The following is a 17,366-nucleotide window of genomic DNA, read 5'->3' on the forward strand; positions in this document are numbered from 1 at the left end:
TCCCCGTCACAACCTTAACCTTTCACGGTCTGCTTCGCGGCGTCATGCAAACGAAGCGTCCCTTCCCCGTGCGCCTACCAGGACTTCTGACTTTGATCGACAGTGTCAAGCGAAGGAAAAGTTCGGCGACTGGCAGCCGGAGAAGGTCACGTGTCACTAAATTTTCCTCGAACATTCCCATCCCACTTAAAAGTTTCAACATATCCACGAGCCACGGTGCTTCCCTTCTGCTTTGGGAAAGGTGTTTTTATTATTTTTTTGAGGTTTGCGATATTTTTTCTTGTTTTTGGTTGTAGGTTTATCATTCAAACCGAACAAAACCTAAGGAAATCGCGCAGGGAGAGGGAAAAATGATAAAATCCGCAACATCCGAATCAACGTCCATTGATTGATGTATCGAAATTGGAAAAGTTTCCATCCTAAATGGCTTGGCGCACGGTTGTGGTTCGCGGTTGTAGCATACATAAGAGCGAAACTTTGGCATCAAATCTCTCTTTGTCGATGTGGAAGAACTTTTCAGGCCATGCCTTCATTTACCAATAGTGTTTTTGAACAACTAACATTTTCATAATTTATTAAACATTTGGCTTTGATCGACGTTGAACGTTTTTGGCAACATGATGTAAAATATACTATTGATCGTTGAATTATGTTCATGGGTTTTAATACTTCAAATTTATGCTGCAAGGGTAATTTCAATTATGTATGTTCAAACTACCTGAAAGGGACGACTACGAACGCTTAATTAAAACTACCAGAACAAGCTTGTCTCGTCTGTGGGAAGCCTTTTCTGAATCTGTGTGTGTGTGTGTGCGACATTTCGTTACTTTTCCTGACCTTTCAGCCGACCGTAGCTGGGTTTGCTCATTTCTTTGCTTTCGCCGACCACAGTAAAAGTTTCTGAAAGTTCCACAAACGAACGACGATGATGAGTCGCCAGCAAGAGTTCCAATTTTTTATTCATCTTCACGGAAAATGAAAGGCGTGGCCGCAAAAACGTTTTTGTGTATCCTATTCCTATTCATAGATTCTCTCTCTTTCTTTAGCCAGAATGAAGCCAATCTTGACGAGAGTTTTTTGCAAATTGTGTTTAATTAAACATAGGAACTTCCTTTATTTTAAACTATTTGAAAACGTAAAAGTACCATTCGATAAACTGATTGGTAGTTGTGAGGATATCTTTTCCCTTCCATTTTAACAGGGCTCTTGAAGATAATTCACCTGGATTGATATGAAAAGAGGAAAGGAAGGATGATTGAAAAGTATTTCCAGGTATTTGATAAGAACTGTGCACAACCTTGTATGGTATGCCGAGAAATAATCAGTTAAAAACATCATCTTGTAATAAAGAATGCCGGAAAAAAATACATTGAAAGTATGCCTTAATTATTAAACTCTTTTAAAAGAAAGCCAATTAAACTGAAAGCAATGTTGTAAAGGATCCTGCACCTTGAGCGCTTAATATAAACAACATTTTATTTCTTCCAAACATATTATACGAACAACGACAACTGTCGGACTACAAAAACAAAAATTATTAAATAATAAAATTCCGATCTTTGATGAAGAAAGCGACGAATAAGTGATGAGGGATTCCCATTTTATCATGAGATGTTGTGTTTTGTCAGTCGATTTATTACTACTTAATAGAAACTCTTATGATGGTATCACATTCGATACATGATTATTTTAAAAGCTTTTATCATTGGATTGAACCGGAAGGAAGAAAATTTGAATAGACCCGAACGTTTTGTTTATAGGTCAGTTTGCCTCGAAATAAGCAATTAAAACTTTAATTAAATTCTGTCTTTTGTCATTTTTTCACACACAGAAATTTATTAACATCATATCAAAGTATCATCAACATTTTGTCTGTAACATATTACACTCACACCTTACGTACAAGAAAAAGATTACAGTGCAATAAAGGACCGACAACGGGTGACGGGACTAAATACACCAGCATCAAACAGTTCCTTTTCCTATGGCCTCTCGTTGCGGTTGGGGTAAAGTTTTGGGGCCTATCTGTAAATAAACAATCTCTTTCTATGTTTTTTTTTTCTGCTCACTTTTCACACTTTCAAATATCACGATCCCCCTCCCTGAAAAGGGAAGATCAATCTGAGAGGCATGGTACCTTCAATAACCTAAGAGAAATAATGTTAAACGTGCAGATGAGAAAAGAAAGTGGGCGAACAAAAACGAAACCGTCATCCTTTGGCGCCACCTTCACAGGGCGATATTATTTCGTCTTATCTTCACCGTAGCGAGATAACGTACGCAACGTACGCTACTTAGACGTCTGATATATGTACGTATGTATGTGTGTGTGTGTAAGTCTGTGTGTGCGTATGTGTATATACATGTTTCCCTGACGAAACGCGACCGATGTACTGTCGAAAAGCAATTAATCATTGTGCAAAAATTGTCCCCACTCCCTTCCTTTCAAAATGAACCATTTTTGAAAAAAAAAACAAAAACTATATGAAGAAAACGACACTAGCAAATATGATACAAGAAAGAGAGTGAGTGAGGCAGAGAAATATAGAGAAAATTAAAAGAAAACGCAGAGAAGCACATGTAAGGAAAAACCAAACAGAAAAAACAAGCGTTGGTTTGTGACGGACCTGAACTAATTGTAAAAAATGCTGGCATCTAAGCATTGCAAGACATTCCAAACAATTGACACGAAAACAAACCCACTCCTCAATCCAAAGATGTCGACAAAGCTAAAACATTGAAAGAGTATTGATTTATCAAACTCATTTTGGAAAAAAAAGAAAATAAAATCAAACAATTAACTCTGACACCCTGGGTCCGAACGTCGACCGAACGATGGTAACTAGCAATGGAAATCCTTCCATTTAGTGTAAAGAAAACAGCTCCTCTCAGTCTTCTTTCATTAAACGTGTAAGCAATGGTAGTAGAATGGTTTGTAAATTATGAAAACGAAAGCAACGCGTTAGCCAGTCAAAAGAAATCAAAAGTTCTTGTCAAAACACATTTTAAGACATGTAATCAAAGTCAAAGCAATTATAGGAAAAAAAAAAGTTGAAGGAATAGAAAGTTTAGAACATGATTAGCGGAAATTTGATGAAAGCAATGGCATTTGAAAAGCGATGGAAAAGATTTGTACATTGGAACGAGTGGAAAGTTCAAAATTCGAGCACGAAACAGTCCAATAAACGATCAAAATCCCATTTTGCTCTTTCGCCACTTCATATCACCCGTTCAGACACTCTGGAAACCAAAAATTACGAATGCATCAAACTAACTAACACCAGAGTGTACACTAGACTACGAAAGGTGGGAGGGTTGCGTAGCGCTAGTAGAGTAATCACACTTAAGTAAACAAGTAAACTAGTAACAAGCATGTGACAGTAAAACTGAGATAAACAAAAACAAAAACAAAACATCTTAATAAACTCAAGTGGGCTGCGGAAAGTCCGTAATGAAAAGATCAAATTTTAAAACGCATTTTAATGGTGAAGTTTGTTTCATTATGATGCAACGTTTCAGAAAGAAAATTGATAAAGTTGAAAATTGACTAGCACGAATTTCATGATATTTTTTTTAACATAGCTCATTCAATTTTCATAACTGAGTAGCATATTTTTAGATGTTTATTTTTTAACTCAACACATCCATAACGTGGTTGAGATTGAAACGCTGTTGCAATTACTTTGAACGTTTCAATTAAATTCGCCATGGGCCATTCCACCATGCTGTAATTGTTTCAGTCCTCTTTCATAACGCTTTAACGTCCAATAATAGCCGCTGATTCAATTGGTAAACCACTCACCATCATCTATCTAAAATAATGGTAATTAAGTTACCACTTTCCTTGGTACGTTGTTCTGTCGCTTTTCCAACACACTCACTGTGACAAAATGTGATAATAAATAAAACCTCCTGCGTTAAATTGATTAAAGTAATTAGCCTCTTACAAATATGGCACCATTCAAACCGAACCGAAACGAAAAGAAGTGGTTGAAACGAAAAAACAACTTGATAACTCTTTATAGTTTTCCTCAAATAATCATAGAGTTCGTTGCCTAGAAAAATCTAACCGGATTCTGAAAATCCTCGATAACCATGTGGAAATTGTTTGGCACTAATTATAGTTTTTATAGGCAGCAATACAAGAGACGGAAAATGATCCCCCCTTTTTTAAACGAGGATTATCAGGAAATGATGATTCAAGAAATAATCAGCAAAAGGTGAGTAGAAGATGAATAAATCGTTTCAGAAAGTAGCTGAAAGCGAGTGAACAGGAAAAAGCTAGGACGTATTTATCGTCCTTCCCGATTGACTCTAAACTACATTTCAAAAGGACCATATTAGGAGCCTATTTTTATCCCCCGATTGCGATTTGCAGTAAATCCTTTCCATGTGTGGCAGAAGGTTTTTCCGGAGCCATCGGGGATCTCTTCCTCATCCTGTCTTTGGCTTTTGCCTTTCCCGGGATGACGCCATAAAACGACTCTTATCACTTGTGCTTACAGTTTACGAATTATGTCATTTGAAGCCACCGATAGCGGGTTGCTGCTTTCTTTCATCCGGCTTCGACGTTTTCCATTTCCATTACGTTCACTTTCCGATCGATCTTATTTAATCTTAATTCGTGCGGGTCACAATCATCTTGCTGTCAGTTTTCCTCTTTTGGCAAAGGCGGAGTGAAAAGGCGGATGGAAAAACATAGATCTTTGAGTGCTACACCCTCTCCCCTGGTCGTGCACTTCCATTCCGGTGGGAAAAATTGGACGTCACCCCGCTTCGCCACCCTATTTTTCTTGACGAAACCAGACCGAAAGCAGTGGGCTTCCGCAAAATCGATACATCGTTGACTCGCTGCTCGATTGCATCCGGTGCTTTCGGGCTGATTGGATTTCCATTATGGGTGTCACCGTCGACCAAAGAGTTGCTTCCGTCGAGGAAAAAAAAAGGATAGTGATAGCCCGACCTTGGTGGGCCCCCTTTCTCGCCCGGAAAACACGATTCACGTGTCCGCTTTTCATGCCATAATCCAAAATTGACACCATTTCGGCTTCATCCTTCCGGTCGCCGTAGTCGTCATCTTCTGCTGTTCTTGAACGATTCCGGTGGAACAGTCATTCGATATCGGCGGAAGAAGCCAGAGCAGATAAGAGATTCTTATCTGCCATCCGACCAGTTAGAAGCGAGATTTGTTGAGCTTCATCTGCAGAAGGATTTTATTTCACCGGTACAATTTTTATCAAGCACCGATTCCAATGTGCTCGGAATTTACCTTTAACCAACAATCACACTTCCGTGCTTACTTAGGTCGATTAAAAGCCAAACAAAACAAAATTAAATCAGTCGTCTAGATTTATCTAAACGCAACATTTTTAAAAAAATAAAAATATAAATTACATTAAATTACAATTTCATCCGAGAAAAAACTAAGGCATCTGATTCGAAAATAAAATATAAACAAAAAACGAAATGCAAACAAAGCTTCACCTGTATGGGCAAAATTAATGCAGTTTTTACGTTCCGATACGAAAAACAAGACAAGAGAAATACAATCGAAGTGAAAGAATGACCGGCCTCATTTGCTAGAAACGCACCAAACATGATTTATGCCGCTTTGACCGAGCCCCGGCGCATTTTAATACCGTTGCATTTGCATCTCTTCGGTGCAGTGCGGACCTGATTTTATTTTTATTATTTCTTCTGTTTTATATGTTTTGTAAACCGAGTACCGTTTTCTACCTCCATACGCGACGCTTTGTTCATGCATGCCGCTCATCCTATACCGCGCGCTGAAAAACAAGAACCTCGTAACAGCAAAAACCTTTATGTGCAGGCTCACTCGCGGAAGGTATTTTTATTGCACTAATTAAACTTCCATTCCGTTCCGTTTGCTTTTTTTTACATTGAGCCGAGCCTTTAGAGGCGTGATTTGGCGAAAACTGATATTTGACAGGGATGGACAACTTCATTTGAATGTTTCATGTTGTTACTCAATTACAAAACGTTTACTTTACAAAACGAAGGTTACACGTGTGTTTTTTTTATAAATTTAGAAAAGATATGGGAATAAGTAAATACTAAGCATATAACTAAAAACTGCAATACGTGTACATACATCTAAACTACTTTACGTGTTGCAAACCCCTGACTTCGTACTTTCATCTGGTGTGTGAGTTTGTGTGTCATTGGACGTTTGTTTTTCCTTTCTTTCACTACATTTTTCAATCATTATTTATTTTTAATTACCATCGACATGGTTTGATTTCACCAAAACGTTGAACAATCGCATTGCAGCAAGGGGAAACGTTCCAAATCAATTTTCATACTACTTTTGATTTTTGACCGTTCTTTTAAACACGCTATAACTTAATTATTTTCGAAAACTTTTCACATCTAAAACGATCAATTTTTAGTTAATTTGTTGAAGTTATGAAAAGTTTATTTTTATATTTTTCGACCACAACTATGGGACACAATTGACCTCAAAATCGAATGCAACGCTGATTTCCATTGTAGTAAAATTTTGTTTCTGCAAAAATAACAGCTATTTGAACTCTATTGTTAAGGAGGATTGTCTGGTTTGTTCCAAACCGAATGATCTGAACACAACTTCACTGTTCATTTGTGGATGCTGTTCGACAAGCAATGTAAACACTGTAACTTCACTAGAAATCAAGCTCCAAACAGAGACCTTGCACATACCAGAGAGAAGCCAATTGGCAAAACTGCACCAAAATGTAAATCAATAAACGCGACGCAAGCGAAACCGTTTTAACTTGAATTAATCACGAATTCTGCGTTTCAGTTTTTACACCGGGTTTTTGTGAAAACAACAGAAAACGCTCGCCCGGCGGAAGTTTTCACCCAAAATGGCAAGCACCGGTACGCTTGGCAATAGACAACTGAACCTGATCGACCGAATGGATGGTGGGTCTTCTTTTGATTAAACCATATCGCAAACCAACAACGTCTCGTCACCCCCGATGAACACAAACTCCACTGGAGGGAGAGAAAACTAAAACTAAAAGCAACCTTGTATGAGGTAAGTTTCGAAAACGGTTTTGTTTTTCTTCTCATTCCCCATTTTTAGCAACTAAATCGCTTCAAATTTCGCGATTTTGGCAATCGCCTGGTCAGTGAACCCGGCCAGTTTATGGCTCTGTCTTGCTGACTCTTCGTCAGTTTTCATCCACTTAATTGCTTCGTTGGGAAAGTCAATCGAATTTATAATAACTCTTGCAAAATTGAACACAACTCAGACTGTTTTTCCCCAATATGTTCGTCAGCTCGTACTGGAATAAATTTTAAACAAGTTACTACCAACCATTTGTGCATTTTTAGGCAAGCCATTCCGTTCTCCGGTAAGCATTACGGTCCGAGTCAGTGGGTAAATCAGTGCGAACATGCATAACACACTTAAGCCATAATTTTACATCGTACCTCCGCTTGACAAATGGCACTACCGTGTTGGGCAAAACATTTCCCGACGCTTGAAATACCCCCCGCAACTGTGACCGGGGGAAACTTTCCCAACCGCCGCACCGGCCGAGCGGTTTATTAATGTTTTATCATTATTTAATTTTTGCAATGATTAATGTATCGGCAGATGACGCTTAAAATGCGTTGTATATGTCCTGTAGTTGTAGTGTCCGCCATTACGCCAGCGTTGCCTTCGTTTTTCCCCCCGGGCATTATTTCTGTCTGCTTTCGCAGAAAACCGCCACACCAACTGCCCTACATTCCCATGCATATACATGTGTGTCTGTGTATTTTATTTTAATTTTTTTTTCTTCAGCCGACATTCCTCGCAGTGCCGTTATTTAATGGGTTTTGCGGGAAAAACCGGGGAAACTGGCTCACACAATTTGACTCGTGAAAATTGGTTACGATTTCGTAATGGTTCACCAGGGCGTGTGTGTGTGTGTGTGTATGTGTGGGGACGGTTTGCGTTTCCACCCCCGGAGGCACGACCGGAACCCGGCGAGTTAATGTCCGCCGTAAACGGATCAAGCCAAAACTCATCAACGCCATCGGGAGCGGCTGACTGATGTTGGGAAGTTGGGAATGGCGAATTAAGGAACGTGAAAAACAAAACCTTCCTCACCTGAAACGTGGCGAAAATGAATATAAAATACATGGGGAAAAATAAAATCCACCCCTCCCACGCCGGGGAACGAGCCAGCTGATGACTCCTGGCACCGAGAGGCTTGCAGTCGATGAAAGCCAGACACGGTAATTATGGCCAGTCAGCCATGCATACACGGATCGGTGAAAATAAGCTCCATTGGCGATTAATGATTGTGTGTGTGTGTGGGATGTGGATTGAACGTTCTACGGAACGATTGGTTTGCAGGATACGCGATGGAATAAAATTAAAAATAGCAATACATGATTTCATACCGATTGGCATAATTTACTGATATCTTCTGTTACCTAATTTATTAAACATACCGTATGATATTAAATTGCATTGCGCGATTCTGCTTTACAAATGGACTGTTGGTCCAAAGTCAATTTGTTTATTTTAATGTTATTTTTTCGTTCAATAGTCTTCGAAACAACGCCATTTGGTAAACCATATAAAATGGTTAAATTAGAATAAAATAAAACAAACATTCACTTAACAAACATCTCTATTGCAGCCTTTGTTGATTCATTGCGAAATTTAATGTTGTTTGGTAAACTACCCATACTCGCATATCAGTCCCATTTGACTTTTCATCTCTTTTGAGTTAGCCCTATGACTTATGTTCATTTTCAATATATTTTCAAAAAAAATATCTCAAAGTGACCATTTAGTGCATGATGTGACCATTTAGTGCATGAAATGTGAAAAAATACCAAATTGACTGCGTCCCATATTGAAAGTACCCGCAAAACAGTCCCATATATGATTTCTTTGCTAAAATGAAAGAAAAGTCCTAGTTATTGAAACTTCAACAATTTTGTAACGTAAAGTTATTAAAATAAACAACAAATGGTTGTAATACAAGCTTTTTAACGAATTAGACACTGTTAAAGTGCAAACATCCGCATGGAATGAAAACCCGAACATCAATGTTTTGACGTGCAAGGTAAACAAAGCACGCTATAGGATGGGACTAATATGCGATATGATTTTGCTTTCGCCTTCGAAAGTACCCGCATATCGTGTCCCATATCCTTTATTTTCACCATTTTAGAATTAAAAACATTCATTTAACATGAAATGTCGTTCTCAACGACATGTTTATGTTACAATACAAAAGTTGTGATCAACCAATCATAGATTTCGTATCACTAATAACGGCAAAACATAATCTTAAGTAATAATTTTCAATCTCTCTCAATATGAAGATTTTTCAAATGGGACTCATATGCGAGTATAGGCTTTAAAAGCCTTGAGATGATTATGAAGGAATTTTGTTACATTTGCAGTTTTTATCGGGCTGAATCTCGATGTTAAAACACTCAGATATATTTAAATATACTTTCCTTTACTTATTTTACTTCCTAATATTTTAAACAATTACATAACTAAAAAAACTAGAATCAGATAAAAATGTTACAATAATTGTTAACCAACTAACAAAGAAAATAATATCGATTAAAAGTGAAAGTAGGTATGCAAAATGGCACAAGAATCCGTTGACCCCAACCAATCTTCCTAGACAATGCAAGAACTCAACCATCTTAAGTTCATTCCTAGGAGTTTCATTTATTTCTATTAATCCATGACTAATGCTGGTGTTACCAAGAAAGATCTCATTTATTTTTCTCGACAGATGCTGGAATACATCGCACCATTGTCTACAGCATCTGAATATTTAAAGCTGCACCAACACACGCAACTGAAAGAAAAGAAAACCATTCAAATGTCGCCCTTTTGCTTATTTTGAGTGAACCCAAAAGTCTGTTGGAGAGAGGAAGGTGAATCCAAAAACACATAAAAAGAAAAAAACTCAACGACTTCAAGGAAGACTGTCTCGCGAACATAGCAAACATGGCAAGCTGGCGACGCCAACGCTGGCCCGGAGCATCATCAGTATCGTCTGCAACTTTCTTCATCATTATCACGATCGAAAAGCTAAAGAACCAAACCCGTCTCCGGGAGATGCAAGAAGCGTAAATGCACAAAAGGACAACAGGCGTCGAAACAATCTCGCGAAGAATAGAACAAAGCGCCAGAGAGAGGGTGGGCATGAAAAACAAAAAAGCACGTTGCTACATTTAAATGAAGTAATGAAAAATTAAGGACGACTTTGGGCGAGATAATGAGTGAAGACGAAACGATGGTACTGTCATCGTTTTTTCCTCGCCCAAAGACTAAGGCTGCAACTAGATGGGCATCATTTGTGCCCGTGACTCCCGGTCTCGAGCATTGCCTTTTCCCGAAGACTAATGGGACCAAATGGGCTTCAGGTGAACAGTTTGATGCCATCCATTTGGTTTGAATTTAAATGCGTTCTTTGCAAGGGAAAAGACAAATTTCTCAGCTCAAGATTCATTTCGTTAAGCTTTCGTTTACCTCGCGGTTTAATCAGGATGGAAAATAAAACACAAACCATTGGAAGAAAGAACCCACACAGATAAAAATGAAAGCATTTAGAGGAAAAACGAAAGAACGGTTTTAGAAGCGGACTGTGAGATTGTCCACTTTTTCCAACAGCCATAAGTTTGGCTCAGAAATAAGTCGTTTTCTCGACGCAAATAAAGATCATGCGTAACGCCAGGAGTCGTGAATTTTTCATCGCATAAAAGCTCCAACAGTGTAGTCAGTTGGCAGGAAAAAAAAAAGTACTTTATACTGACGAGCACAAATAATACTTAATTTTTTGTGCACCCACCAAGGCAACTGCTCTATTACTTATCCCTTATCTAGTTTATAACTTTATAAAAAAAACTATTTTTATTCAAAAGCAGAAATGAAAATGAAAGTAAGTATTTCACTGCGTGCAAAATGTTGTTTTTACTAGAAGGTTTTATAAAATGCTTAGAAAATTGCTTTTAAGGTTTCTTTTTTATAAATTTCACGCTCTTTAAACCCGTTACCAAATTTCAATATTGTCAAAAGGATAAAATTAAATAATCTACTGTATGCTATAACTAACTCTCAAAGGCGTCGAATGTCAGCCAAAATTGTGTTCAATTTGTTTAATCTTCGAAGCGAAGTGGATGAAAAAGCGATAGATAAAATGAACCGGAATTCCTTCGCCGGAAGTGGGCGATACTGGGGCACTTGTTTCACAATCGATTACTTTGTTTTGAGGGCATTGTAACGGCGTCGGGAGCGATCGTCTGGCAGCGTTGGGTGGAAAAACAATGTATCTGACCAAAACCACAAACCGAGCTGACTTACAACCCACCGGGGGCGGGGAGGAACAGTTTTTATTTTCCCGATACCGAATCGAGAGAAACGTACCGAGCAAAGCATGGGAACACTGTTTGCGCGTTGTCACAGTTTGTTTCATTTTTTATCACGGCAATGTTCCTTGGAATGCAATGAGAAATTGCTTGCGAAAGGGCGGAACTTGGAGCAACCGCTCGGAGACTGGAAGACATCCGCGGTTTCGTGGTTTTGCGGTCGTCGCACGACGAAGAAACCGGTAACCGGTATGGCAAGCAAATGGTAAATACCAACGACCAGCAAAGGAAACCAACCCCCACAACTAGCATTCCAATATATCCCGACGTCCTGGCATGTGCGAGGCGGATGTGGCCACCCGCGCATTTTCCAAACGAAGTGTGTATGTGTGCTGCTCTTACAGGCCACGGCTCGTTTCGCCTCGCGACTGCAAGACAAATGACATGAGTTATTTGTTTTAACTTTTACCACAAACATTTCTCTTCGACCGAACCGTTATTGCTAGCGAAGCTGACGGCGTTATTTTATGTCACTTTGAACTCTGCTCACTTTCACTGCCCCGTTGCCTCACGCGCATTTTCTACTTTATCTTTCCTTTCGAAAAAAAAAGCTCACCCTGCCATGCTTTGCATAGACACCTACCTTTTCCGTGGTAAATTGTTCAATCCTGTTTTACATGACTTCGCTGTAGACGATGAAAAATCTTTAAAAATAGTAAAAGATTTCCGGCGAAGGAAACTTTGATTAAAAACTAAAATATACCAGTATTTTTAAGTAAACGTGTATTTGCAGAATCTTTATTTGTCGTCTGAATACGTTGATGGAGCACTTGATGGCATTCTTTTGTGGTTTTTAGTTTTTTCTACAAACTTGATGGACCGAAGAAAATATCTGATCTAGATTGAAATAAATTTTTCTTTTAACTAAACTAACTTTAAAATCAAAAATGTTAAATTAAAAAAATCCTCTCTGAAGTTTGCTATCGAAAGCAATCTTCTTGTTTATTGAAACTGCTGACACCAACAAAAGTGAAATCCAACAAGTTTTCCAAACAACAGACATTTGTTAATCTGTTGAAAACAGAACTCTAAGCAAATTCTATAAACGAAATTAAGTCGATGCTTTATTTGGTTGAATTGAAAAACTACGTAAATCGTGATGATGAAATCGATTAACATTTTCACAATATTCTACATGTTCTCGTAAGTTAATAATAAATCTTAAATAGTCTGTATACGAAGTACACAATGATAGACACATTTTAATTGTTTTAAGATATTAAAAAAAAGTAAAACTTCTAGATGAACATTCTCCGGTAAAATGGTGTCAGTGATTAAAATATTGTAAACTTTCCCTATCGTCGCAGTGTCGTTTCAAGCTAATTTCCTCTTTCATGCACTGCAGATGGAAGCATTGCTCACCCATACCCGAAGGCACGCTTTTCCCAGTGATCAGCACTGATTTATTGAAGCTGTGTATGATCTCGTTTGGGTGGAAAATTGATTTAACAATAATACGTTTGTCCGACCGACCGTCTGCAGCCGGAGGGGCTCGAAAATAAGGTTAATTTTCCTTTGCCGTCTGGCGAAACAATTGCACTTATTTGAGGTGGAAAAACTTTCCACCGGAACGCCACACTTCCCTTCCCCCTCCTGTTCCCTGCGTGATGGAGACGCTTTACGTTTCCCTCGGGCTTCGAGCGGGAAGTGCGCGAGCCGATGCGGCAGTCCTCAGCGTCAGGATCGGAAGGAATGGAATGGACGCATGAACGGAACCTAGGCGTCCCCCGTTTGCTCCCTATTGCAGGTAGCTCCGTACAACAACAGCCCCGTCGCCATCGCCTGACACAGATTGCACGGGAGGAGATTTTTCTCCGGCAAGAACCGCCCGGCCGGTTCCAGACGGAGCCAATTTCCCTCCGGCATACTATTTCACTTCGGCCTAATCTGTAACACAAGCGCACCGAGCCGTGGCCAGGCAACGACGGGGTGTATGCCGCGGAGAAAATGATACGATAAAAAGTCCCCGAGGAAATTAAATTTTATGGATTTTCATATTAAAACAATATCTCAAAAGACGAACTTCATCCGGGATCTCTTCCGACCATCCGACGCTCCGATTCCATTCGGTTTCGGCTTGTTCGTCGTGCCAAAACGTTTGGCGGGGAAACGGTTTCCACCAGAGAGTATGCCAACCGATTGGAAAGCGTGTCAATGTTTTTGCCAAACAGATTAACAACTGCTGCTTCCTTGCCTCCTTCTCAGCGGCGTTGAAGTCAATAAAAATCCGTCCAACGACGGATTTTGTTTCCGACGCGTCAATCGAAGGATGCAATTACTATTCCTTCCTTTTATTTCTACGCAATTGTAATGTTCTGTTAATCCTTTCTGTATATTATCAATACAATTCTTTAGAAACATTTCATCTGGAATATGTAGACATTTTTTCCCTTAACGCAAAAGCGCGTTCAGTATATCTGTTCAATTTTCCTTGCCACCCAGTGCGCTTGACAGTGAAAAACCTTTTTCCCGCAGAATAAATTTCACCAGCAGAAAAGATAACGGTTTCGGTCGAATTCCACGTTTCCCGGAATCAAAACATCGCTTTCACAAGCCGACGTCGTGTTTTCTGCGCTTAAAAGCCCTACGAAAATGGCCGTTCACAATCCACCCAAGATGTGTAGGTGTGTGTGTGTGTGTTTGTTTATGTTTGTGAGATAGCGAATGGGCTAGTGTGTAACGCCGGTGTCATCGCAATCGATATCGAATTTCCATAATCACCTCGCAACCGGGCCGCTCGTTTCAGGACAGGACGGAGGAAAAAAGGACAGGAAGCCCATTATTGACATCTGTAGATCGGCTCGATGGCATCGAGATCATGGTGCTCCCGCGAGGCTCCGTTCACGAACCCCTGCTTTATCTTCATCGTCATACAGCGAGAAATTTCCTTTCCTCCTCCTCCCGCGACGCAGGGTTTTTCCATCAGTCGGGAAAAATATTCGCACGCGCAGGGAAAGCAAGATTTAAATAATATCAATCTGCTGTTGGCCGATCGGAGAAACTCCCACCACGCGTCAGGGCCCCGTCTCCTCTCGACCACCCGTAATCGGACGAGAAGAGGAGTCCGGGTCAGGAAAACTCCTCACCAGCTGACCTGGTGTGCTCGTGCTGCTTGATATATTTTTGCGTTTTTGGCAGGACAACGAAACCGTTAAAAAGCTGGTGTTTTTCCGTTTCGTTGTGTTTTTGCTTTTTCATACCCTCCATCGTTTTGGTGATCGTTGGCTAACTTATCCTCACGGTTTCATTTTCGGCCCACCCCCTACCCACAAATCCCAACGTTCGCCAACTTTCACACGCCCGGTGGTGAGAAAATAAACCCGGACGGAATGGAAACGCCGCTTTCCCGACCGCTTTGGCGTATACATATTCATGATAGATAATCATCATAATTCCTGACACATCAATAACCATCAATATTCCTTTAGGGTGGTTCTTCCTCCTCCCCCTTATCGGATCCGTTTCTTTTCGGTTTCTTGTTCTACCGATGTTGTCGATGGTGCACAACATTTTGAATAATTTCCCGCTGGACGAACAGTTGGACTGTTCTACTGACGTTGATCATACCATTGCGGAGATGGTACTGGTGATTTTCAGTTTGTAGTTCAGAAGTAATAAAATCTCAAAAAGTATGTTAGAGAAACTGAAAATTAATATCTTCCCACAAGTTTTCCACCAATTTTATGATGCAGAATTTCGAAAAAGAAAAGAATACTTTCCATTTCTTAAAATTTACATACTACAACTGTGTTTTGTATAGCACAAATGCAAACATTTGATCATACGGATGGTTTGTTTCTGCAGTTTTTCTTATTTAGGTTCGGTTAGGGTCTGTAGTTTTTCACATTTTTAATTGCTTTTTGTTTAATTTTTTAAACTTTGCCGCGAATATTTTGCAGAAAATTAACTATTGAATATTGGAAAGACACCATTAGAGACTAGATAAAACAGAAACGTATTTCTTAGAGTATTTCATTGGTGGGACATAACAATAATAATAATAATAACAAAATTTACTAAAAACAAAATATTTATGTATGTAACCAAAAAAGAAATCATCCAACACAGTTCACACTTCTCTTTTGCATCGTTTTGTTCAATTTTTGTAACACATCGGCAGTGTTTGTGCATCGTAGTTTAATGTTTAAGGTTTAAAAAATCGATTATTTTGACAGAAACACATTCTAGAAAGCCTACTCCAATTAGAGGAGTTGTTTTTACACCAAATTAGAGGAGTTGTCCCATAAATTTCGAGCTTTCACTCACTGCTGATGTCTCGCGACAAATTAATTTAGCATGTCTCGAAGCTCAGTAAATCATAAATTTAAAATTTTCAACAACGACACCAAAACGACCAAACTGGGAAAAAAGGCATACCGTCTAGCCTGTTGTTGCCAGTAGGATATGAATAAATTGCTATCCTTTGTGGTATGTTCCAGCTGACAGTGGACATTGCCTCACGTCGTGGAGCAGCGTACATTCGGTCAGATGATCCCCAATTTCCCCATTTCGAAAGCATCTTCTAGAGGTGACCGGTGCTGCATACATATGTTGCACACCGGCTACTGCGGCCAGCTCATTAGCCAAAAGAAGCGGAGGGCACGAACCGTCTGCATTAGTGTCGGACACGGCAGCGACACAACAAAAACCGTGCAGTTATTTTCAATTTGCTTCGCTCTTAGCTGAGACAGGTCACGGAAAGGGCATGAACTGGGGCGTGAGGACATAATCCGAGCTATCCCGGGTTTGTGGGTCAGAGAAGAAAACGAAAATTTAGAGCCCACCGCACAATCATTCGGGCTCCTGGTCTCCGCTGAAAGGGTTGCTTTTTTACGAGAAGAAAAGTTAACGAAATAAACAGAGCAAGAGCCGTATGCTGCACACATGCAGCGAGTTCCATACATTATAGAAGCACTCTTAATCTGGGTTCTGTTCATTCCACAGTGTACATGGCCTTCCTCGTATGTATTAGTTTTTTTTAAAATAAAAAAGGATCACAATCATGGCTGTGGGTTGAGTCTGGCTAACAACCGCTCGAAAAAAGAGAAAGGAGCTCAAAATGTTTCCTCGGTGAGCTCTTGGACACTTGCTGGCCGGTAATCCCAACGAGGTCCCGCTCTAAACTTATAGAACATACCAGAACGGTTGCTCGAAACGATAAGCCTGCCTTTGACTCTTGCTCTTGTGCCAACGGTCTTCTATTTTCTATTTGTGTCATCAGGTCACTTCATTATATCACGCTGATGTATTGTAATAAGAGAGTTTTTGGTAAGGCATAGACATTATCTTTAAAGATTCAGGCGTTCCAAACTTGTTGATCAACATCGCAGAATCTCAAATACCAGAATTAAAACCAGAATATGTAGTTATCGCTCGACTGCACACTTATTATTCGTTATGAGTTGTCGAGATTAAATTATAACTAACTTAAATGTATCGCCGCTTGACGAAGGATTATTTGAAACTTAACGGCAACTTTATTCCCACCACAGGACATACATCCATTTAATTCCGGACCGCTTTCTGTGTACGGTGATAAAATTTAGTGCCGAAATTAAATTAACCCATATATTGCCCTCCGTTGTTTTCTTGACATTTCCGTGCGATTTAGGATCACTGGACCAGGCCATGGCCAAATTATCCTGGGCGCTGGTTTAAACGCCAAGCTAAAACAAGGTTAGTGGTACAGTTGGCGAGCGGGATTAGAAGCGTCTGTTTCGGATGAATTATGAGCTGAACTTGGCATAGAAGAGTGATCGGAATTGACGGAACATATTGCTTTCGGAAGGTTGATTAGAGCAGAAATTGAAATTAAATGGGACATTTGAAGTCCAGAGCATAGCAACCGCTAGAGAATTCAATTTCAACAGAACTCAAAAGAAATGTGTCACTTCAATAAAAATGAAAAGGCTTAAATTTTTGTAAACTATATTGCACTGGCCCAACAAACACTATTCCTCACAAAG

The sequence above is a fragment of the Anopheles ziemanni genome, chromosome 3 (assembly GCF_943734765.1).
Source record: "Anopheles ziemanni chromosome 3, idAnoZiCoDA_A2_x.2, whole genome shotgun sequence".
In the NCBI taxonomy this organism is placed as follows: domain Eukaryota; kingdom Metazoa; phylum Arthropoda; class Insecta; order Diptera; family Culicidae; genus Anopheles; species Anopheles ziemanni.